The 25,145-nt window shown below is 39.7% G+C and overlaps 1 protein-coding gene across 1 annotated transcript in view; it reads left to right on the top strand.

Annotated features, from left to right (window-relative positions):
- Positions 1-5,775: 5,775 nt before the first annotated feature.
- The window catches only part of XIRP2 (xin actin binding repeat containing 2), a 113,988-nt gene continuing 94,618 nt past the window's right edge, over positions 5,776-25,145 (top strand). The window contains exon 1 of the mRNA XM_045297993.1: positions 5,776-5,913. The gene's annotated coding sequence lies outside the window, so the exon portion shown is untranslated. The remainder of the gene's footprint in view (positions 5,914-25,145) is intronic.

The following is a 25,145-nucleotide window of genomic DNA, read 5'->3' as shown; positions in this document are numbered from 1 at the left end:
GAGACAAGTAGAATTAAGGTTCCTGGGGGTGTGTAGTGAGGGGGGCGGAGCAGGATAAAGGGAACTGATGTCAAGGAATTCAAGATGGAAGAGAATGCTTTGAAACTGATAGTGGTGGCAATTGTACACTACTGCTTGATGTGATAGAGCTAGGAAATGAGATGATATCTGTATTAGCTCCCAATAAAACGGGTTTGAAAACTAACTAAATAACCAAAGTATAGGGATCATCCACACACTGAAATACCCAGTAAAGACTGAAATTCTTTTCCTTGTTTTAATATTGAAAGCCTAATTATTAGAAACACCCCAAGTAGAGACATACACTGATGGCAGGGAGATTGGTTTTATTTTCCTCTAGTTTATAGACACACCAGTGGGGAGTCCGGAGGGGCCGTACTTGACTGATTTGTCAAGCCTCTGTTTGGTTCTAGATAGGCCACATTGTACTGTTGTTCTTTCATAGTTATTAATAGCGTGTCTTTCACTCTCAAAAGTGCCCAGGTCTGCATGATAGAGTTACATGCCTCTTCTAAGTAGCACGATGTGAAATGATTTAAATGAGTCATATTTGTCTGACTCGTTTTTCTTTGGTAGTCACCCTTTATAATTCCATATCATGATGTAGCTTTAATGAAATTAAATTTGAGCAGCTGAGAATTACAGTTAGGAAATTCAGCATTATTTAGTTACTAATACCTCATGAAATAATCATGCCGCCTATACTATTCAAGGTACACTGTTAGTCACTGGAGCAATTCTGCTCTGTCCCAAAAGGTCACTATGAATTGGAATTAACTTGATGGTAATGACTTCATTGTAGATACTATTGGAAGATATCCCACTCAGTTACAGTGCATAATCCTTTTGAACAATCTATTGGATGCTGTTTATTGCTCTCTTCTTGAGGATTTCCTCATATATAATCAGAAGTCTGCCATTTTCATTTTGTGTAGTTTTTTGTCTGATTTTGATATCAGGGTTATATTTGCTTCATAGAATGAATTAGAGTATGCTTCTGTAAGATTTTAAACAATATTGTTATGAATTCTTCTCTAAATGTTTGATCGGGTTCCCCAACAAAGCCATCTGGTCTAGGCCTTTGTTGTGGTTATTAGGAAGTTTTTGATCACTAATTCAATCTCTCCTGTGGTCATAGGTGTGTTGAGACTTTCTATTTCCTCTCGAGTCAGTTTAGGTAGGTTGAATGCTTCAAAAAATGGGTTCATTTCATCTAGATTACCTACTTTATTGCCAATTACATGGATAGTCTCAAAGAACTAACTTCTGGTTGCGTTGACTCTAAGTATTTTCAGTTTATACTTTTAATTAAAAACCATGTATTTTGTATTTCAAATTAAATGTAAAAAATAAAATAAAATCAAGATGGAATTACCTCTCACCAGAGATTCAATTTTTGTTTGTTTATTATTTTTTTAATCATTTTATTAGGGGTTCATACAACTCTTATCACAATCCATACATAGGTCAATTGTGTAAAGCACATTTGTACATTCGTTGCCCTCATCATTCTCAAAACATTTGCTCTCCACCTAAGCCCCTGGCATCAGCTCCTCATTTTTTCCCTGAGATTCAATTTTTACTTGATAGGCAAATAGAATGTTTGTGAAGGGTCTGGCCACCTCTTATTGGACTTCACTGAGGAAATGGTAGACCCATTTCTCTCTAGTACTGAGACATTGCAGGGATGTCTGCTCTACTTTTTAGGGGTTTTTCCATTGGATATTTAGCCTCACATCATTTGAAGCTTCCGAATTTAGCAAATTCCCTGAGTGGAGACTGACTGTGCTTGAGACCACTCAAATTGCCAGTTTTGTCACCTCAAACTTGAACAACTGCCAAAATCTTTGCTCATTTCTCTGTGTCCCAGCTGGAGCCAACTGCTGATGCCGAGAGAGAATTCTCAACTTCTAACTAAGCTTGACTCACAAGCAAGCCCGGGGACAAAGCAGTTGTTTCCCATTATTTTTGTGTCAGTTCGCCTTTTCCTCCGGGGCTTTCAACTATTGTCATTCCTCTTGCTGGACCCTTGTTTCCTAAGATTTATGAAAATATGTATTATTCTGCTGTATTTTTTCTGAGTTATGACTTACAATCTTAACCGATTGTGCTGTGAGCATTTGGAACTCAGTGAATATCTCGAGTGAGAATGGAGAATTTAAAGTCCCTCGACTTTCCAGCTTTGCCCCTTCAAACTCATGTAGCTGTTGAATGTTGTGTGTGCTCTTTTTCTGCCTCCCAGCAGTGCTGCTTCTGGGTGGCCAACCCACATTCCATTTCTAGAAGCACTGGGACTTGGCAAACTCCCCACGGACAGCCCCAATCCTCAAATCACGTTAGAAAGGTTCTTGCTCTGGTCCTCATTGCTTGGACTGATCTCTTATTTTTGTAATTGATCCAGATTGTTCTCAGTGGGATAACTGGCATGATGCTGGTTATTCCATTTCACTGGAAACAAAAATATTTCACAGGTTTTGATTCAATACAATGTAAATCTGAGTAGTTAGAAATACCTTAGCACTGAGGAGGTAATTTAAGCAATTTATGAATTAAGAGTGACATTTTTACTACAAACTTTCTAAGATTTTGTGATACAACAAATCATCTTAAGGTTCTTTCTACCTACATAATCTGTCTCTCATTCCTCTATTAATTTATCTTTCTGTCCATCCATCTTATCTTTATCGTGACTGAAATAGTTTAGTTGATTAGATTGCTGGTAAATGAAGAGTGTCTGAAATAATGAATAGTGAGAATCTGGGAGCTGATATTATAAATTACTACGTGACTAAAGTGAATAATTCAAGTGATTGTGTGATAACTAATTTGTTCCAGATCTGCTTGACCTTAAGTTAGTTACTATATGCATGCTGCTAATATGCATTATCCTTATTTAATAACCAAGTACGTTGTAATATACCAGCAAATTTTATTTTTCCAACCTTTTTTTCATTATGGCTATTTCTAATTGTTTGATTTTTAGACTGTTGAAAACACCAGAAATGTACAGTGAAAAATATGAAATAAAAATTTTCAACTTCTAATGAATTACCTGCGAAGTAATGTAAGAAGTTTGAGGTCAGCTGCTAACCCAATTCTGGCAGTTCAAACCCACACAGAGAGTGTGTGCAAGGAAGGTCATGAAGAGTTGGTGGCCAATTCTCTGACTACTAACAACAGATAACTTTAAGGAATTTATCTCAAATACAGTTCCTTCCTGAAAAGTAAAAACGGGATGTTTAAAGAGGACTCGTTTTGAGTAAAACCTCCCTGTCATGACAATGAAATGGGAATGCAAGGACAACAGAAAAGTGGGTGAAGAGAGACGTCAGACAGTTTAAGATATGAAAAAATAATAATAATTTATAAATTATCAAGGGTTCATGAGGGAGGGGGACGGGGTGGGATGGGGAAAATGAAGAGCTGATACCAAGGGCTCAAGTAGAAAGCAAATGTTTTGAGAATGATGATGGCAACAAATGTACAAATGTGCTTGACACAATGGATGCCTGTATGAATTATGATAAGAGTTGTATGAGCCCCTGATAAAATGATTAAAATTTTAAAAAGAGAAAAGAAAAGCAGAAGAGACATCTGAAACCCAGGTGTTTGAGCAGATAACACGTCAAACGATCAGCAGCAATTATGAGCACACAAACATCACAATGAACACACATCATCGGCAGCTAGGAGTCCGTACAATACAAGTGTTCGGTTAACTACATTTTTCTCAATAGATCGATCTTTTCATATTCCGTTGAACCTTTTGTGATTTTAGTTCAGAAGCCCATTTTCTATGGACATGGCAAGGTGATAATAGTAATAAAAATAATAATGCATTAAGTAGGGATGATATCCTGGATTCAGCCTGAGTATTTTAAAGCAGCTCTGGCTACACAGTGAGGTGAGGGATTTGCTGATGACAGCAAGATTGTTATTGTGAGCCCCTCCTTTAAGGAGGTCAATGTAGTCCTAACGAGCCTCAGATAAAGGAAGTGAGGACGAGAAAAGTTATGAGACTTGCCCCGAAGTCAATTGCTGGCCAAGTGATGTTGACATATTATGTTCTAAATTCACAATGTCTGATATAAATTTTTGCAATGATGGAAATATTCTCAATCTTCACTCTCTAATATAGCAGCCCCTGCCTGTATGTGGCAACTGAACACCTGACCGGTGGCCTTTGCAACAGAGGCACTGTATTATTTTATTGTACTTAATTGTTATTGATTCAAAGTGAAATTCAAATAACCACATGTAGCTACTATATAGCATACTAAACAACACTGAATTTTGACTCATAAATATCCAGAGTAATATACAGGATCATCCTTTCAGAAAATTTGTCTTAAAATCAAATATGGTTGAATATCATTTGTAGGTCTATCTTTCTTGAAACTAGGGTTCTATATGAAAAATATTAATGTGGATATTAACATTTAATAATAAATAATATGATAAATAGCTTATGTATCAATTAGTAGCACATTGGGTATTTTTAAAATACCAATGCCAATTTCCTCTTTCTTTATTTGAGGTTCTTGGGAGGTCCCTCTCTAAAGAAAGATAGGGAAACTGAATATGTTATACTTATACTTTGTTCACCGTTGGCCTTAGAGAGCTACACGGCAGCTCTAATTTGACGTGCGCCAGTCCCATTCAGACTTAAAAGAACACTGTGTGGCAGGCTGCAACAGTGACCGAAGGTTTTCCAGGCTATAACCTTATAGTACTAATCACCAGGTCTTTCTCCAGTAGCCACCCCACCCACCACCCATTGTTATCAAGTAGGTATTGACTCCCACTAGCCTTGTCTTCTGTTTCTGCATCTGCGAAATCTTCATGAGAACGCATCTTTCGCTGTTGGGTTTGAACCTGGTACTTAGCAGCCCAGCACTTGTCCAATAACATCCTCGCCAGAGCACTGTAACACCAGTTCAGTTCCCTTATTTCTTCAGGGTCGGGTTGGCAGTGTGTGCTGAATAAGTTGGACATCAGCAAATGACATTTAATATGAGTTTCTCAACAGTGTGTGAGGTAATTCCCTTTCCCTGCTCGCTCTTCTTCATGCCAAATGATTAAAGCTAATCTCTGTGGTCAGGAATCAGAACACCCGAGCTTGGCCTTCTCATTCCTTCCTTCCTCACCCCTGTTTATTGGTATTATGTTTTTAACCAAGAAAGCTTCCATCACTTAAATGATAGAGCTGTGTTTTATTTCCTATGTGACTTTTTGCAATGCTGGAAATATTCTCTATCTGCACTCTTCAGAAAGCAAGCTCACACTTTTGTATAGCTCAGAACATTTTCTGAATTATAAATAAAATAGAGTTTCCTCTCCCTGGGAACTCAGATGTTTATTCCACTAGAATAAACTGGAACTTTACTGCATGTTTTTATTGGAATCTTCTTCACTTTTCACAGATTGAAATTATCGAAGGAAATGCTGTAATCCAAATTTCTACTCCTTTGTGCTGGTTACAGCTGAGGGTTTGTTCAGAAGTGGGGAGGAGGCTTGGTGGGCATGGCTGCGGAAGGGACCTTGATGAACTGGGCATGTGTTGGAGCCGGGCACAGGCTACAGAGGGTTCTACAAGGCAGAGTGCCTGCAGGAGCACTTCTGAAAAGTTTGACTCAGGCCCCACCTATGCAGAGCTCACTTCCTAAAAATAGGTGCTAAGTCGCACCCTTCAGACACAGGGCTAAAATAAATTAAGCCATCTCATCGACTTGCTTGATAGGGTCTTCAGTGGAGCTGGCCTCCACACCACCACTTTCAGGGGACTGGGGCATCTGCTGTACATAAAACCCGGGGAGAAACGAGTCTTGTGAAGACCTTGAAAGAAACCGACCATTTCCACAAGCGTGTGCCTAAGTCTAAATAGTACAAAAGGTATGTGTTCGACAACCATTGCTATGTGCTTCTTTCCTCGATTGTGAAATGCTCTTGTTGGTCACTTAAGATCAGCAAAGACCATAGGTTAAATTGTAATGTTATGAAAGAGAATTTTCAATTGTATTTTATTTTTAAGACAACGTTCAATATTTTTGTATATGATTCCTTTTTGTGAGCTTCATAGATATTAATCTCTGCAGAATGCTGGGCCTTGCTAGTATTGGGGATTAAGGCAGTCATGAGATTAAAACTTTCCCCTCAGCCATGAGGACAAACTAAGGGGGAAATAGGTCATATATTGAGTGAGTGCATTATAAATATAAATATAGGATCCAGTGAGGGGAAGGAATATTTAAAGGATAGTCAAGCGTTGCACTCTGCTCAGGGAAATATATGAGGACTATTCTCTGCAGGCGTTGGTTTGATTGTGTCGTTCTTGCTGGAGCCACGGTGTCATTTCCTCAGGGAATATTACTGGCGTGAGGATGAAAGAATCAAGTCCTTACATGTTTTGCAGAATTAAGAAAAGCACCGCCAGTTGGATCTGCCAACTCTAATGATAGTAACTGCACACTGAAATAAAGAAGGCGGATTTTACTTTAACGGTATCAGGCCCTTTACACGGCTTCAAATGGATTGTTTCTGTCTTTGATTGCTGTGAAGACCTTAATTTGGTCTTGGGGTACAGCGTGTGTTTAGCTGTTAGAACCTGTGGTGACTGGGAGGGATGTCTAACAGGAGGATGATCTCGGATTGCATCCCGCGGGTTTGCATTCAGCCAGTGGGCAGAGAACGAACGGCCAGGGGTTTTATTTTCACCAGAGCTCTCGTTGGTCACTGACCAGTTTCAGGCGGTTCGCATTATGTTAACATTGTACGCGCAGTGTGCCAAAGGACGAGTAAAATATTTGCCTCAGCTATAACACGTGGTATGGATTTTAATATGAATTAGTACCTGCTTTGGGTTTGGGAAGGTGCTACTTTTATAGTGGTAAACAGAGTGGGTCTTGAATTACAGAGTCCTAGATTCTAGGTTTTAAACTTTCCCTGCAATTCCGCCTAGTTTTTTTAACTTTTTCCCTCCTTATAATATCTATGTCCACTGACAACTGGATCCATTTTTAAAATTCAGTTGCCATGATACAATCCTGTCATGTTCGGAGAGGCTCCCGCTGTTTGGAGGTGGGGGTGAGGGTGGGAGTGGGGCTGGAGTCGGTTTGGAACGAAGTATTTCTGCTTTAATTCCAGCGTTGGGCCTCTTTAAAACACAGACAACTCCTAGGAAAACAGGGCATATTCATCGAAGGCTCCACTTCAGATAAAGTTCATGTAAAGACATAAGCTGACGTCCCCTGTCTTATTTGGTGTAAAAAATAGTCCGGAACACGCTGAGTAACTTAGACTTGGTTCTTCTTATTGATGGCCATTCCTCAGTCAGTACCTTTCCGCACTCATCTCCCACTCTCTATTTACCAAAAACTACCCTTTGCACACCAGGATTCTTTTCCTAAAATAGCACTTATGACAAATAGCCAGGAAATGGGGTAGGGCACTCCCCTAGTAACCTTCATCCACAAAACAAACTCACTGCCATCAGCTTGATGCTGACTCAGGACAAGGTAGAACCGCCCCAGACTTCCCTGGGCTGTGGCTCTTTGCCAGAGTAGAAAGCCTCTGTGCCACCGGGGCTCCTCACTAGACTGCAGTGTTCTCTCTCTCTCTCTCTCACACACACACACACACACACACACACACACACACACACACGCTATAGGTAGCAGCGAAAGACGAGCCAGGTCTCAAGTCAGTAATTTATAGAGTAGGATAGACACTTAATACAGGTATTGTAATTCCACATTTTTGATTGAAAAAGCTACAGGAGATAGAACTTAATTGACATTATGTTGTCCTTTTACCAGCTCCTCCCTCTTTTAAAGCATTCAGGCTATACTTTGAAATTTAATTAAATTGCAATTTGTCTCTTCCTGCTTCTGAAACAAACACTTGCGCATTCAAATTACAATCTCGCACCTGAACAAAGTAGTCGGTCATTTCAGATTTTTCTGATTCCGTGATGACTTCTTTAGAACATTGGTTTATTACAAGCTTGGAGGTGACTAGTCTTCTGATGGCTGTGTGCTGAGACCGCAAGGAGCCCAGTGGTTCATGGTTAAGCACTCAGTTGGGAATTGAGGTCCACGGTTGGCATACACTAGCCACTCGGTGACGTCAAGCTGTGAGTTTCTGCTTCTTGGAAACATTTTGGGGGCAGCTTCACTGTCTCCCGCAAGGTGGCCTGCTTCAGCAGGGACTTGATGGCCGGGAGCTGGGTATGACTGACCAAAGTGTATCTTCTTTTTCCTTGACATACTGCCGGTAAACTCTAGCAAAAATAACATGCCATTTTTTTCCCTAATCATCGAAATCCATCGCTTGCAAAGTCTAATCTTTACGTGTACTTTTTTCATCATTATACAATGTAAGTAGTAAGAATTCTAGACAGGTAATAGAAAGAGCAAAGATTTAATTGTCCTTAACAATATTGGCCACTTCACAATTACATGAATTATTTGTATGTCTTGACACAACAAATGGCAGGGTAGCTCTTCTGAGTCACCCTGGGATTTTGCGGGGTGAGAACATCGTGTAAATATAGATCCACGTGCCTGCGAGCAGAGCAGTGTCCCATGAGGTTTCTTTGGCTGTTATCTTACTGACGCAGATCACCAGGCCTTTCTTCCTTGGAATTCCACTGTGTGGATCTTAGCTACCAGCGCTCCCATGCCTAGGCAAGGCAAACCATTTTGTCCAACTGGCAGTAGGTAATCCAGCTTCCTGGTAGAGAAGCAAGAGTTCTTAAAATGTTGCCAGAGGGCACAAGGGACCTCAGAGATCATTGCGTTTTACTGCCTTCAACTTCCAGGTAAACCCATTGAGGTTCGGGAACCACACCTTTGTAATTCATACAAAGGGGAAGCGAAGGCAACTAGAAACCAGATCTCTTGATTTCTGTGTCAAAGTACTGCCATTCTGCAAATCTTTACCTTAACATCAATTCTACCCACTCACCCAGCCCCGTGGTCTGAAGAGGCACAGGGATAACACCTTGTTCTCCAAGCAGTTGCTTTTTAGCTTGCCTTTCATGCTTCACTTAGGAAAGATTGTGGAAAAGGAGACCTGTGCACATATGCTTCTAAAGCTTAAACTATGACAATTGGCTTATTTTTAAATCCTACTCAGCATTTATATTTGTTCACCTTTGTGCTGTTAGCTCTTTCTCTCGTTTTTCTCTGCCCGCACGGATTTCTCGCCGTATATTTATCATTCTTTGCTTCTCTGTGGGGAAGCCTTTTAACTCAGTCTTTGTCTCTCACATTATTCCTCCAATGTACGCAGAATGTAGCCTCATGACCTGGTGAACCCAAAACTTTAGAGACAACATCAAAAGTAAATAACTGCCAAACTTCTCCAGGCATGTGCATGACTTAAAATAAATATGATACTAAAACAATTTATTTGGGGAAATTTCACTGTTAATCAAAGAACCAGTGATATCTTCTCCAAATTCTGAAGATATCAGCATTTGTGTTTCTAAATGAGTTCGTTCAATAGTTACTGACATAGAAAGACTATTAAAGAAAGTCACACACCACCATTAATTTTAAAAGCTGAGTCCAGCAGTATTCTGGTTTCAAAACATGTCCTCACTGTTTTCTGTTTAAAGTTAAAAAAAATGAACTTAATGTACAATAAATTTTGAAACTCAGTTTGAGTATTTTAATTAAATTTTAATTGACAATTGCATCGAAACAAAACATGCACTTCTCACCTTATGAGATTATGTTGATAAATAGAATCACATTTTCCACTGACGATCATTATAACTTCCTGGATAGCTTTATCAATGTCTCTATTGTTGTTGGTTTTGTGTTCACATGTTTGTTTTCCATCAGCCCTGTCATAATTAAAGATCAGCTTTTTATGATCTGACCCGCAAGTTTTGTGGGTTCTTTGCTCAGATAATTAGACTTTTGTACACAACTATAGTAATTAAATCCTTCAGGGGAACTGAGAAAAAAAATCCTTTTTTAAATTCAAGATCTCCCTTTGATTTTTCTTTTTAAGTTAGAATTTTCAAATGTCGACTCAGGGTCATGTGGTCAAGCTGAGATTTTCTGGGAATGGGACAAAAATAAATTTTGCTCACATTGTTAAACACCTGCCAGTCCCAGCTATAGACTTAATTTAAGCACTGCCAGTACTTCTATTGGATCTGTGCTCCCAGGCACTAGACAATAAAGAATTGAACTCTCCTTCTTCTGGAGTTGAAGAGGAGCAGCGGCTTCCAATTGAGAGGCGGAGATGAAGCAAAGGGTACAATGCGAGCATCTGGCAGCAATGGGGAATGCCTCCGTCATGACTGCCCCTCCTCTCCTTGATGAGTCCAGGACACTTAGTGCAGAAGCAGACAGTCATGGGCTTTGTCATCTTCACAGGAAACATAGTGGCCCTGCAAATCCAACCGAATTCATTTGGGGGAACGTAACTGTATTAGTGCATGCCTGCTTTCAGTCACTGACTCATTCTGGAATGGACATCATGTCAGGACTCCTCCTCCATCCATCACCCAGAGCTGGACAACAGCTGCAGCTTTTACTCTATGAAATTTCAGGGAAATAAAATCTGGAAGGAAGGAAGGAATGTGTTTGTATTTAAGCTGCAACCCTTCATTTCTCCAGAGCATCTAGTTCAGCTACTACAGTTGTCGACTCAAAGCTATTTATGATTCCTAGTACCCTGCCCTTTACAGAGAAGCTATAAATTACCCCAAGCTTCAATTTTCACCCCTTTTAATGTTCTTCATTACTTCAACCCAATCAGCCCCAGCGTCTTGCATATTCTAAATTCTCTTTATGCCATCACCATTTCTTGCCCTTATACTCAGAGCTCTTTGCTCATTAATAGTGCTTCTGTCTTTTCTATGAGGGGGCTTCAAAAAGTTCATTAGCTTCAATGACATTATCTTTAAATCCTTTTTCATAATCTTTTTGAATCTCTTTCTCTCTCTCTCATTCTCTCTCTCTCTCTCATGTGTGTGTGTGTGTGTGTATGTGTGTGTGTGTGTGTGTGTAAAACATGGCACTACTATAAACTGAAAAAGGAAGAAAGAAACTTCGCTGCCATCAGGCCCATGCTGACTCATCAGGACCCTATAAGACAGGGTAGAACTGCCCCCTGTGCGTTTTCAAGGCTGTAACTTTTGATGGGGAGAAAGCCCCATTTTTCTTCTCCATAATGATTGGTGGTTTTGAAAAGCTTACCTTGCAGTCAGGGGCCCAACAAAATCTAACCACTACGCCATCAGGACTCCTGCCATACTATTCTTTGTTTTATATTCTCAAAATCCATTGAGTATTCTTCAGAGATAGGCATTCCAAATTTCTAATCATTAAACATGATCTCTCTTGAAACAACACCTCTTTATATCCTTCAAGTAATATTTGTGAAAGTCTGACAAAATTGTGTAAGCATTTGTGTTAATAAAGTTCTAAGCTAATTATAATAATAAAATTACTACAAGATTGTTCTTTCAGAAGTATAGTTGAGATATAAACTTTCATTATTGATACCATTATTACATCTTAATAAATCTGAATAGTACTTGAAATTTGAAAATATACAGTCGATATGTGTAATGGAACAATTTATTTGACATGACATTTCTAGCCATGGTCTTTGAAGCTCCTAGCAAAAGACTGAGTGGAACATTTGCAGATTTTGTGTATTTTCTCTTTTCCTGGTGTGTCTTCGGAAGAGAAATCATCCGAAATGATTTCTCGGACAAAAGAGGCATCATCTCTGATTTGCCTCTAGAATTGCATTTTTCTATTGTGATTTGTTAAAGGGGTCAATTGTGGTCCTTAAAAACTTGGAGTTCTACTGTGGGAATTGGTCAGTTTTGGATCTACAATGAGCCATCCCAGGAGCAGAAATAGGAATATCACTCTACCATCCAGAGAAGAACCCATCCTCGGGATGCCAATCTTCCCGTGAGCCTCGTCGACCCAGCAAACCTTAGCACCAAAGAAGCGGCAGAGACAGAGTCGTTAGAGCAGAGATATGCTGGCAGCAGAAAAGGGGACCCCAAGAGCATGAGACAAAGAAATAGAATGAATCGCGCGGACTGCCTTCAGACAGGCAGTTAGTTCCCTTGCAGAGTGGGATGCCTCCATTCATTCCAATGGGGTTTGCTGGCCTGTGGAGCTCCAGCTGAATGCCAGCAGGATTAGATTAATCGTGGAGAGGAATGCCCAGTGGCATTTATTGGAAATGCTAATAGAGTTTTATAACACTGCCCAAGCATGGTAGAGTCCCAGGAGCCACTTGCCAGAGAGGCCATGGCCCAAGAGTGCTGTGCCTGCAGTGTAACTGAGAAGCTCTCCTGACAAGGACAATGGTGTCTTGGGCAATTGTGATTGTGAACTGTAACCTGGTAACTTCCCTAATAATTGCATCATTCCCTAATTGCAAGTATTGTTTGAATTCTGTGTGACCATTGCAATTGTGTAAACTAGCCTAGACCTTCTCCTTCTCCTGTATTGGACAATACAAAATTCTTAGTAATGCTTATTGTCAATTTTAAATATAAAATAATATGTGCTAAATAGGGTTGTGAATTGCTAAAATGTAATATTTCTTAGATTACATGAATATAACAACACAGTTAGAAGATCTTTATACATTGAATTACAATATTATTAATTACATCATGATTATTAATTGAGAATAACCATTTTATTTTGTATTTCTTTTAAATTACTACTCCATTCTTTTGAAAATTGATATGGCTTTAAAAACATTAGTTACTACCTGATTGTAGTTATATCACCAAAAAATTTGACAAAATCAGTGAAAATACAGGTAAAAACACTGGTAGCAACCAATACAACAGTGCTTGTTTATATCAGACAAACCATATAATTTGCATTAAAATTGTAATTGGGTATTAATGAAGGTAAAAAAGAAAATTAGCATAGAGCTTTACCCTTGTACAAGGGGACTACAAAAAGCTCATGAAAAAATGAAACTAAAAAGTAATAGAAATTTCCACAAACCTTGTGAAGACCTATTGCATGTATATTGATACGTCGAAGCAGGTCTTATGAAGAAACGTCTTTTTGTGATCACAGCCAACCACAGGGATATATACGGAGACATTGGCAGAAACATGGGCTCTCTTCTAGCCCATGGGCCAGGTTGCTGCCTTCCAAATTTCTTGTCACAGACAAGCGAGCACTTCCAGCTTTGCATCCATTGGTTGAAATAGTTTAACTGGTATTTCGTTGATCCCTGGACTTCGTTTTTTGTCAATGCTTTCAATGCATCTTTGACCTCTTCCTTCAGAAGCATCAGTCCTTCGTCATGTGCTACTTGTTGAAATGGTTAAATGTTGCCGAGTTCTTTTTGGCACAGTGACTCTAGGTGTTCCTTCCATCTTCTTTTGGTGTTTCCGGTGTCGATCCATATTTTGCTGTAGAATCCTCCCAGATTGCAAGTCAAGGCTTTATTGATTGTGATCCATTCAATTCTTTATAGATACATATGTTTGAACTGAACTTGTATGTCACTAAAACTCCAGGGCCACTTCTGTTTTACTTTTCTTCCCTTTTTTGTCACTCAGACCAATATTTAGATCTGAGGAGTAAGGAATCTGTATTTGTGTTGCTTTGTTAATAAAGTAATTTTTATTTTATCTTTTATGCATTTATTTATATGTTAAACCCACCATTTTTGGTCCCTCCCCCATCTCTCCCTTAACCCTATTCCCAACCCTATCCCTGGCCTCCTCATAGCCATCAAAGTCTTGTCTATTGGTGGATAAACTACATTCTTTCTGTGTTTTTCCTTATAGCAATGGTAATATTAAATGTTTATATTTGTAAGTTTAACTGAGTTTGGTAAGCATAATGTTCTCTAATCTTGTCCTTGTCTTGTAGTGTTTAAGAGAGTTGGGGTTTTTTTGATGCCTAAAATTCTATAGTACGAATGTACCAAAGCTTGTTTACTGCTCATCTATAGTTAAGTTTGGGGGTTGTTTCCATGTTTTTGCTATTGTGGAAATTACTTCAATTAACATCGGTGTATATATATCTGTTTGTGGTGTAGTCTTAATTTGTTTGGGGACTATCCCCAGTAGAGAGATTGCTGTATCATCAGGTACTTCAATTTACATTTAGTTAAGGAAGTGCCACGCTGATTCCCATAATGGTTGTACAGTTCTACAGCTCCACCAGCAGTGTCAAAGCATCCCTAGCCCTCCACATCCTCTACAAAAGTTATTATTTTCTGTTTTATTGAATTTTGCCCAAAGTTTCAGTGTAAAATGATAGATATCTCATTGGTGTTTTAATCTGTGTTTCTCTTATTGCTAATGATTGTAAACATTTCTTGTCTTGAGCCATCTTTGATTGGATTATTTGTATTTTTCTTGTGAAGCTGTTGTATTTTCTAAGATTTTAGAAATTAGCTCCTTATTTGATATGTCATTACTGAATTCCCCCCAATCTGTTGATTCTTTTGATGAGATCTTTCGTCGTGCATAAATGTCATGTTTTCAGTAGGCCCCAGTTCTTTATTGTGTCTACCACATCGAGTGTGTTTTCATGATGTTCAGCAGTGATCGACTCCTTCAACCTGAGAAATGACATGCACGTTCTTCCCTTTTCCTCCCTACAGTCTCTGGACATTTTATTATAAAATATAAGCTCATCTTCTTGAGCTGCCCTTTGAAATATTCTGTTCAATTCTTTCGATTTATCATTTTCCCCTTCACTTTAAATAGTCCATATTCAAGAGTAAGTTTCAGAGCCTTTTCTGGCATCTATTTTGGTCTCCTCTTTTCTGTCTTCTTAGTGATCTTTTACTTTCTTCCCATATCATGTCCTTGATGTCATCCAACAACGGACCTGATCTTCAGTCACTCGTAGTCAATTAATCAAATCTCTTCTTGGGATGGTTTCCAAGTTTAAGTGGAATATATTCATAGTCATCCTTTGTCTTAAAATTAAATGAACTCATTTAATTTTATTTTGCTTCGACTTGAACTTGTGTGTGAGCAATAGATGATCTGCTCTGTAGTCATTCCCTCATCTTGTTCTGACTGATGATAATTAAGCTGCTCCCTCATCTCAAGCATCGGAGCACCTGTGAGGATGGCGCAGGGCTGGGCAGTGCTTGGTTCTGTTATGAATAAGGTCGATATGGGTTGGAACCAACTTGATGGCACCGAACAACACCATCATCTCTTTCTACCAGGAATTTAATTATATTCCTTGGTATTTCATCTAGTGAAGTCCACGTTTTGAGTCATTGCTTTTGTTGATGAAAATGGGTTTTGTTTTTGCCAAATTCTATCTTATGATCTAACACCAAAGTCATATTGTACAGTTGACCTTATTTATTTCCAAGTTCTTCACTTGAATGACCACTAATTGTCAATGCATCTTGATTATATGGTTGATATATTTCAGAATGCAAAGTTGATAAATAGCTTCACTCTCTTATTCTTTGACATGTGCACAGGTGCAGATAAGAGACAAGAGCTCATGACACACAGAATCCAGGAACAGGAATGAGAATAGCGATACCAGAAGAGTAAGGGGGAGGTGGAGAAAAGAGGGGAGGGAGGGGGAGCTGATTGTAATGATTGACACATAAAATAACTCCCCACACACAACCCTTCAGGGGGATGAACAACAGAAAACATGGGTGAAGGGAGACAGCGGTTGGTATATGATATGAAAATAATAATAATTTTTAATTTATCAAAAGATCATGGGGAGGAAAGGGGAGGGGGAAAAAGAGAATCAGATACCAAGGGCTCAATAGAAAGTAAATGTCTAGAAAGGAATTATGGCAACATACATACAAATACGCTTGATACAAATATGCTTGATGGATTGTTATAAGAGTTGTAAGAGCCACAATGATCTTTTAATTAAAAAAATTTTAAATGATAGGAAGCAACTATAAACATTCATTTTCAATAAGAACATGAAATGTATAAAGTGAGAAAACTGAAAATTGTCAATAAATTAAATAGAACATGATATTCTATGCATGTGTGTGTGGAAATAGACTGGCATTGGTCATTTTAAATTGAACAAATGTATGATCGACTAAGCGGAGAATGATAAATTAAAGAGGAATGGCACCCCATTTATTGTAAAACAAAACAAACAGTATACTAAGACCTACCCTAAAACAGCATACCAAGACCTACCCATCAGTGAAAACACTCACACACCTACAAGGAAGACCAGCTTACAGACTAAAAGTCAAATCCAAGCTCCAATCATGAAAATCAAAGATGGAGAAACAAAACTTTCTACCAGCTTCTGCATTCTGAAATTCATGAGACATGCAATCAAGATGCATTGATAATGACTAGTCATTAGAATGATATATGCTAGTGTTCCATAAGAGTCAATATTAATATGTTCCCAGAAAGCAAAATTAAAATATCTGTTGTTATTAGTTTCTTCCTATTTTTGTGTAGCCTGTGCACAATAAAACGAAACACTGCCCAGTCCTGTACCATCCTCGCAATCCCTATGTTTGAGCCTATTTTTGCGATCACAGTGTCAATCAATCTTCTTGATGGTTTACCTCTTTTTCACGGGCCTTCTGCTTTATCAAACATGCTATCTTTTTTCCAGGGATTGGTCTTTCCTGATAACATGTCCAAAATACGTTCGACAAAGTGTCACCAGTCTCACTTCTAAGGAGAATTCTGGTTGTATTTATTTCAAGACAGATTGGTTTTGTTCTTCAGGCAGTCCATGGTACTGTAAATACTCTTCTCCAACACCATAATTCAAATGCATCAATTCTTCGTGTGTCTTCTTTATTCATTGTCCAGCTTTCATATGCATATGAGGTCATTGAAAATACCATGACTTGGATCCGACAAACGTTAGTTTTCAAAGTTAAATCCTTGCTCTACAACACTTTGAAGAGCTCTTGTGTAACAAATGTCCCTAATACAGTACATCGTCTGATTCCTTGACTACTGCTTCCATGTATATTGACTGTGGATCCAGTCAAATGGGATCCGGGACCACTTCAGTCTTTTCACTGTTTATCATGATGGTGTCCATTGGTCTCTTAGGAGGATTTTGGCTTTCTTCACATCAAGTTTTAAGTCTGCCCTGGTTCTGTAGTGGATTACTTGTTGGGCTGTTAACCACAGGGTCAGCAGTTTGAACCCTCCAGCCTCTCAGGACAAAAGATGAGGCTTTCTGCTGCTGCAAAGTTTCACAGCCTCAGAAACTGACAGAGGCAATTCTCCTGTAGGATTGCTATGAGTCTGGAGATTAAGGTAAACTGTAAACAGGACAATAAATCACCAGGTAAGAAGTCAGGAAGACTAGGAACAAATTAGGAATGGAGCTTGCAATGGACTGGGCCCTAGGGCATGGATTTCAAAACCAAGGCCAACAGCAATTCTGCAGTGCGGCCATTTGGGATCAAGAGCTCCCGACTCAGAGTTCAGGGTTATGTCTGGGGATTGAGACAAGCAATGCCAGATCGAGTTCCCACTCACCTCAGGCTCTGCTGACAGCCCTGTATCATGTGTCCCAATTTACGCCGCTGCATCCACAGTCCCACAAGTCTATTCAAATGTTCCCAGTAGTGTACTATCTGCCCTCCCCTTCCCGGCTGTCACACCATAAAATGTATATAATTGATTTTATTAAAGGTTCACAATTTGGAACATCTGATGAAGCTCAACAATCATGTTATTCACTTTTAAGTGATTCCTTATCACATTCACCATTATTCCCGACAATCCCAGATGTTCTCTATTTTAATAGTGAACTAGAAAATGTTGAAATCAGAACTAGTTTATGAGTAATATAAATTCTTTAGAAGCCACATTGAGCATGAAGAGTTTGTCACTATACGATGAGGGGTAAATAGTTTCTAGATATGTAGTCAAACTCATGACCGTCTAGTTGACCCCAGAGGATGGGGAGGACTGTCCCCTTGGGTTTTTGAGAACAGCTGGTGGTTTCAAACTGCAGATCTGATGGTCGGCAGCCAGTTTAGAATCCCGCCTCCAGCTTCTCTGGAGGGGTGCCGTATGCACAAAACGAAGAGGTGACTTGCCTTTGGGGTGGATGCATTCTCTCCATGCAGCGTGTGTGCAAAGACAAAGACAAGCGTCTGAGAATGGAGCTCTGGAGATACACCCATTGTGAATCCACACTCTAGTGTGTGCACGTGCGTGTGTGTGTGTGTGTGTGTGTGTGTGTGTGTTTCAGAAGACAGGGCATCATAGACACATTATTTGTAGGCTCAGCCACTCACCAGTTCCTCTCCAAGGCTTGAGATTTTGTAATAAAAACAAATTAAGGTACGGTGAGTGTTGCCAAACATCAGCATTTCTACTTCCTCTCTCTGTAATATGTTCTCTCATGGCAGCCCAGTGTCAGGATCGGTGGGGTTTATGACATTGTCTTCAGGCTGGTGAGCGGGAGCAGAGGCCCTGTGCTCCATCTGCTTTCTTGGATGGCTTCCAGCTCAGTAGTGCAGAGGGGCGCCCTGGAAGCAGACAGGGACCTCCTTCTTCCTGGATGCTGCAAAATAAGTGTACACTGACTGTGATTAAATGGCTCTCCAAGGAAAAGTGATGTGTGTGTGTGTGTGTGTGTGTGTGTGTGTGTGTGTGTGTGTCCTGCTCAGCTGGGAAGCTAGTTTTTTTTTTATAGCACAGCAATGTGATAGGCACATGGACTGTATTTGAATTTTGTAGCTCTAAAATTTTCCTAATTGCTTTCCGCAACTATGTAATAACAGGAGAAATTCTGGCAGAAATTAAATTTGGCAGCCAGCTCAAAGTTGACTAGTTTCACTTTCCAAGCAAACATGTTTGCACCGTTCAAATGTTCGCGTGCTCATGTGGTAGCCTGCTGAGCACTCTCATTGTGGGAGACTTACAGGCTCACAGGCAAGACGTTTATGTTTGCTTTCTCCTGGAAACGCTAATCCCAACTTTCACATAACTTCTCTCTGCTGCTTAAATAACTTCTGTTGCAGTATTTGAAACTTGTTTTCTACTCTTTAAAAAGAAGCAGGAGAGAGAAAGTTACACAATCTGTCAAGAGGAAGATTAAAAGGTATCATTGAATTTTGAAATATTATTTCAGGACAAAATCTGTCAATTAAATGCTTAATGGCCCCACTGTGTGCAAATAAATCATGATGTTACAGGTCAACCACATGTGAGCCTTGTCCTTTTAATGTAAATGGCTACTTTGCATCCTGGTGATCTAGGAATTTCAGTTCCAGGAAACATGAAATTTAACAACCAGGTCTGCAAATATCTTAAGCTAGGATCTGACGCTTGTAATTAGAGAAAGCACAAACACGTTGTTCTTTTAAAATGATGTATGTGTTTTCCAAATCCATATAGACTGTGATCATCATTTCTACTCGTATAGACTGTGATAATCAGTTCTACCCGTATAGACTGTGATAATCATTTCTACCCATATAGACTGTGATAATCATTTCTACCCGTACAGACTGTGATAATCATTTCTACCTGTATAGACTGTGATAATCAGTTCTACCCATATAGTCTATGATAATCATTTTGACCCATACAGACTATGATAATCATTTCTACCCATATAGACTGTGATAATCATTTCTACCCATTTTATTATGGCCCATCCCCCATCTTCACAATCTGTGTGGTGCCGCTTTATAAAATGATGGCTGAAATTATGGCAGATCTGTCTATGCAGGCTACTCATGGAATAGAAGATGAAAGTTAATGCTCAGTTTCTGGCTATTTATTGATAACCTGTCCTTGTAATTATAAGGCAGTGAATTATTTAGTGGGGCTCTTCTGGCCAGAGTCTCTAACTCCCACCAAAGGACCTTTCCCTGAATGGGTCGGGTAGGAAGGTAGGGGAGGTGTTTGTTGGATTCACTGGTGAGTAATTTAAGGGAACAGGAGTCCCTTAAATGCCATCTTGCATATAAAATGAGCCTTCTGAGAAGCAGAAGGAGGTATCATATCTAGCACGAGCCAGGAGTGCAGTGTGTCCTCTGGACTTGAAGTCCAAGTGCAAGAACCTCCTTGATCCCGAAGACGGCTAGGTCATCAGAGGAGCAGCAGCAGAACCAAGAGCCAGTGCATGGAACAGGTTGGTGGTCTTTCCCAAGCCATGGAGCTAGTAAAGCGGAATGCTGTTGTGCAGGAGACAGCTTTATACAGTAGGGTGCCTCTGGGCACTTAATTGGGGAGTTTGGACTTACTGACCCATGGAAGTGGACCTGAGTACCTTTGAACTGAGACTTACTCTGGGAACTTAATTCAGGAGCTGGATTTGCTGACTCATGCTTGAACTAAAAGCATTGGATTTGAGGCTCACCGTGAAGTGGTAGGCCCATTTGTGCATTTAGTAGCAGACCTAATAGAAGTTTGTGACATGTCCCAATAAAGAACTCATTTCTCACTGTCTTTATATGAAGGGGTATCCAAAAAAACCAAAATTGTTCTGGGTGGAGCTGAGCTTTCACAGACACATTTTTTCCTACAAGACAACCATCAAGCAACTCCCTCCGAGTTAGTGCACCCAGGGGTGTCACCTGGGAAGCTTCTCTCTGGTCACAGTGAATTTTTTCATAAAAGCAGTATTGCTCAGACCTCGTTTTTTGTGATGGCCAAATTTAAGAGAAGAGCATGTAGCTATGAAATTTTGTTTCCTGATTGGGAAAAATGCCTCAGAAACTGTTGTGATGTTGAACACAGTTTCCCATAAGGACAGCGCTATGGGAAAAAGTCAAGTGTACAAGTGGTTTTCTCATTTCCAAAAGGGTGAAATGTCGATTGATGACAAACCTCATTCTCAACATCCATCAACTTCTCCAAAATGTCAACTTGTAATGCATTTGGAGTTCATTCCACCAGGTCAGACTGTTAATCAAGTATTCTATTTAGAGGTTTTGAAAAGATTGTGTAATGGTGTGTGACAAAAAGGCCTGATTTCTGGCAGAGGGGGACTGGTTTTGCCACCATGACAATGCACCTGCTCACGCAGCCATCTCAGTGCGCCTATTTGGGGCAAAAAACATGCCTCTCTTGCCCCACGCACCTTACCCACCTGACCTGGCACTGTGAGACTTTTTTTTTGTTTCTGCAAATGAAGAAGGACATGAAAGGATAGCAATTTGATGACATAGAAGAGGTGAAGAAAAAAATGAGAAAGGTGCTGTCAGCCATCCAAACAGACAAGTTTGAAAAATATTTCTAAGAATAGAATTGCAGATCTGACAAGGTGTAATAGAGAGTACTTTGAAGGGGATAATGTTGTTTTGTTAAAAAAAAATTAAATACATAGCTTTGGAATTTTTTTTTTCTGTTTTTGGTGGGTACCCTCTCTTAATTTGCTTGTGAGCTCTTATAACCATAGCAATGGATATAAGCACCCAGAGATCAAGTTGCTACTGTTCAGGGCTGTTAAGTCTGCTGGGGCTCAGCTCCCACAGAAGGAAGCGCCACCTGCCCTGTGCCTTGAGAATAGTAAGATGTCACAGTAACTCAGTGTCTCATTTTCAACATGGATAGCCTTTAAAGGCAAACAAGGACATGCCTGACTTTATGGTCTAGGGTCTTTTTCAAGTGAGAGATTACGAGTTGATTTGGATCGGTCCAGCTTTTGCTCTCTAGAAGCATTGAAACTTAGGGAAATGGCTTTAAAACATTCTTAAAGCGGTGGAAATTAACTTCGCCTCACCAAGAATTTTACAAAGAATCCCAATCAACAAGAATTTTTAAAAAATAACAACCTTGATTTTTTAGACATGGTCCCCTTTCCCCTCTCCTTTCCCCTTCGAATACACCTGAGTTTAAATATCATTGATCTAGGAATGCTCTTGCCCGTGACTTTTACTTAAATTCTTCGTTGCTCACAGACGCTGCAATCTTACTGTGCATGCAAAAGAGCAGGCTTCAATCAAAATAACATTTAAAGGGTAATTTTTACACTTGACCCTTTAAAAGCAGGACTGAAATAAGGAGCACAAATGTAGTTTCTTTACTTATGGTGCACTTATAGGATCAGGTTCTAAATCTGAGGGAAAAGAAATAAACATCAACGCCAGATTCTTAAAAGTAGCTAAGTTGAGAGATGATGAGACTAATTTTGTATTGTGTGTATCTTCGGCAAAGACGGTTATTAAATTACTGCTGCTCTTCGGACAGCTCTCAGTGGCAGCCTATCATTAGGAATGTGACATCATCGCTTCCTTTTGAAATTACACACTGCATTTGTATGAAGATGGCATTTGAGTCATGTGACAAGAAGAGTAACCCGGCAGTTGATGGAGTCAAGATGTTGATACATTCAAATTATTTTAGCTTTATTTATAAACATCCTGTTGTGCATTTAATAAGACTATTCAAAACATGCATAGCATCATCCCAGTAAGCAGAAAGTAAAGTTCCTGAGTGGTGCAAGCAGTAAATATTCTCTGCTACTGGCCAGAAGACTGGGCGTAACATCCACCCTGAGTCATTTCAGAAGAAAGTCCTAGCGACCTTCTGGAAAATCAGCCATGACAAACCCTGCGGAGGGTAGCTAGCACTAATCTGACACGCACAGCGCTGCCAGGACTTGGAGTGGACTTAATGGGAAGTGGTTCCTGGCTCCCGATTAACCAGAAAGACAGTAGACACTCTTGAACACTGACTGTGCTGCTGTTGATACGTGCTGTGCGAGGGAAGGATGGAAGGTTTCAGAGAGGTAAGAACTCTCTCAGTTCTTACCACACTCTCAACACAGGATCTAGATGAGAGACATTAAAGGGTTCAAACTGATTGAGTAACTTTATTCTATCCAACCCAGTGGTGCAGATGGGCATCTCAGCTAATCTGAGAGATAAGTTGGGTAGAAAGTCAGAGTTTTTATACCACTGATGCCAGGCCTTGTGCTATTAGGGGCCTCTCTGAATCATGCCTCGGCTTCATGAATGTTGTGCCAAGCACCCAATGGTCATGGTGTGCCAAACCATTGTAAATTTAGTCAACGTAGTCATTTGTGGGTGCTGGGCACATATTCAGTCCACACCTTTTTACTGCCTCCCCCTCCCTGTTATGGTATTTCTGAAAAGTGTGATAAAGGAGACATGTCTTCTCTCCCTTCCCCTCCCTCTGTGCTGGGATTTTTCCATCACTCCCCTTTAACTCCAGTCTATGTATCCCATTTAGCAGTGCGGTCAAGTCAGTTCCAACCCAGAGTGACCCTGTGTACAATCGAATGAAACATTTACCAGTCCTGAGCCGTCCGCACAATCCTCGTTATGTTTGAGCCCATTGCTGCAGCCACTGCATCAATCCATCCTCTAGTCCAGTGCCCTTCTACCTTACCAAGCATTACGGATGCTACTTAAATGTTATTGTAAAGGACATGAAAAGAACTTAAAGCTTTGACAAAGGGAAAAATGCCATTCTATGTTGATTTTAACATTTATGTTTGACATTAGCAATTGTATCTTCCGTTCCAAGATTAAATGATTGACAATTACATTGTTTTGAAAGTGCCAAATTCTTTAGATAGAATTGTCTAAGTACATTATTACTCTGAAAATTACATTTACTTCCAGAAGAGTAGATTATTCACCAAGTTATTATTCACATTGAATTATTTAATTATTTTCATTTTTCTTCTTGATTGCTTAGATTTTCAAAATAATGTTCAGTAGAGGGGGAATGTGTGGAATTAGGGTAGATTTTCCTGTTTGATCAAGACTACCGACCAGCAACTTCAAAAGAATAAAAATGTCAATACATGTTGCTGTGTGTGGACTTCTGCAGAGAAAGCATCTTAAACAAAAGCTTACTTTATGTCATTAAAAAGAGTTTGGATAAATTCCAAAACTATTTTTCTTTAAAGCAAAAGGCTGATTGAATTAGATATTTTGTATTATTCAAAGGAAAAAAGGTGATTCGTGGGAAAAAGGCTGCTCCAGAATCTATGGTTGAAGTAAATAAGAGTTAGAATTTGATGCTTTGGGTTTTAAAAAAATATCCTTTGTCAGAATAAATTTCACGTGCTAACCTTAACGGGATGATGAAAGTTTAGAAGAGGACAGAGAAGCAGGAAGTTTCTAAAATCAAATCAAGAAAACTTCTCCAGAATGCAAATAATACCGAAATGATTGAATGCAACAATCCTGAAATAATCAGGACTTTCTTACCTCGGCCTATGCTCAAACAACTTAAAGGTGGGCATGTTAGAAGGGTGGGCTTTTTTTCCAAAGCTATAAATTATTAAAAGTGCATCTTCATTTCTGTGGCTTGTTTTTTGATATGCTGAATGCCAGAGACATACTTGAAACTAAACAAATAAGTTGAGTATACAAGAGTGACAATTAAAAGATTCTTGGCAATGCAGTAAGTTACAAGTTGGACTGCCAGCTATAAGATTGGCAGTCTGAATCCACTAGCTTTTCGGTGGGACGAAGGTGAAGCTATCTATTACCATAAAATTGTACAGCCTCAGAACTCTACAGAGCCACTATGAGCTGGAATTGACTCAACGGCAGTGTTTAGTTTTGTTTTGCTGAGGGGTGAATAAGCTAGTATCTGCGGGTCTTTTCATGTACCAGTAAATCACTCCAATCCTAGAATAAAATTGCTTCCTGTGTATTTTAGAGGCCTTGCTGATTGTCAGGCGGGTGGTGGACATTCTAGGAATTCTGGTGGTCCAGGGGGTAAGTACATGGTTGCTAACTGAAAGTTCAGTCATTTCACCTCGACAGCCATTCCATGGGGTAAACGGGTGAGAGTCGGCTTCCATCCTTGGTGAAATTGGAGGACAGTCGACCCTGTCCTATAGGGTTGCCCTGAGTTAGAAGCCACTCAACTGCAGTGGGTCTTGTTTGTGTTTTAGGGATGGACATTTAACCCCTTTGTTTATGCAGTGCCTTTGAGTGGGAGCATGTCTCTGCTGAGTAATAGACCAAGTTCAGTCATTGTTGCTCTACGGCTGTGAGATGTGAGCACAGCAGCTTGCTAGGTCTCCAATATTCATTTCTGGCCTGGGGGGAGGGAGGGGGCGGGGAAGGAGATGGAACTCTCATTAACTGCACCACACAAAATGGAAAATACAGAGACCTGGAAATCACGGGCATGTCTGAGAAAAGGAAAGTTA

This window comes from Echinops telfairi, unplaced genomic scaffold (assembly GCF_000313985.2).
Source record: "Echinops telfairi isolate 266 unplaced genomic scaffold, ASM31398v2 ScPeMD7_4;HRSCAF=17, whole genome shotgun sequence".
Taxonomy (NCBI): Eukaryota; Metazoa; Chordata; class Mammalia; order Afrosoricida; family Tenrecidae; genus Echinops; species Echinops telfairi.
The sequence above is the reverse complement of the archived record's forward strand: the minus strand, read 5'-3'. Positions and strand labels throughout refer to the sequence as shown.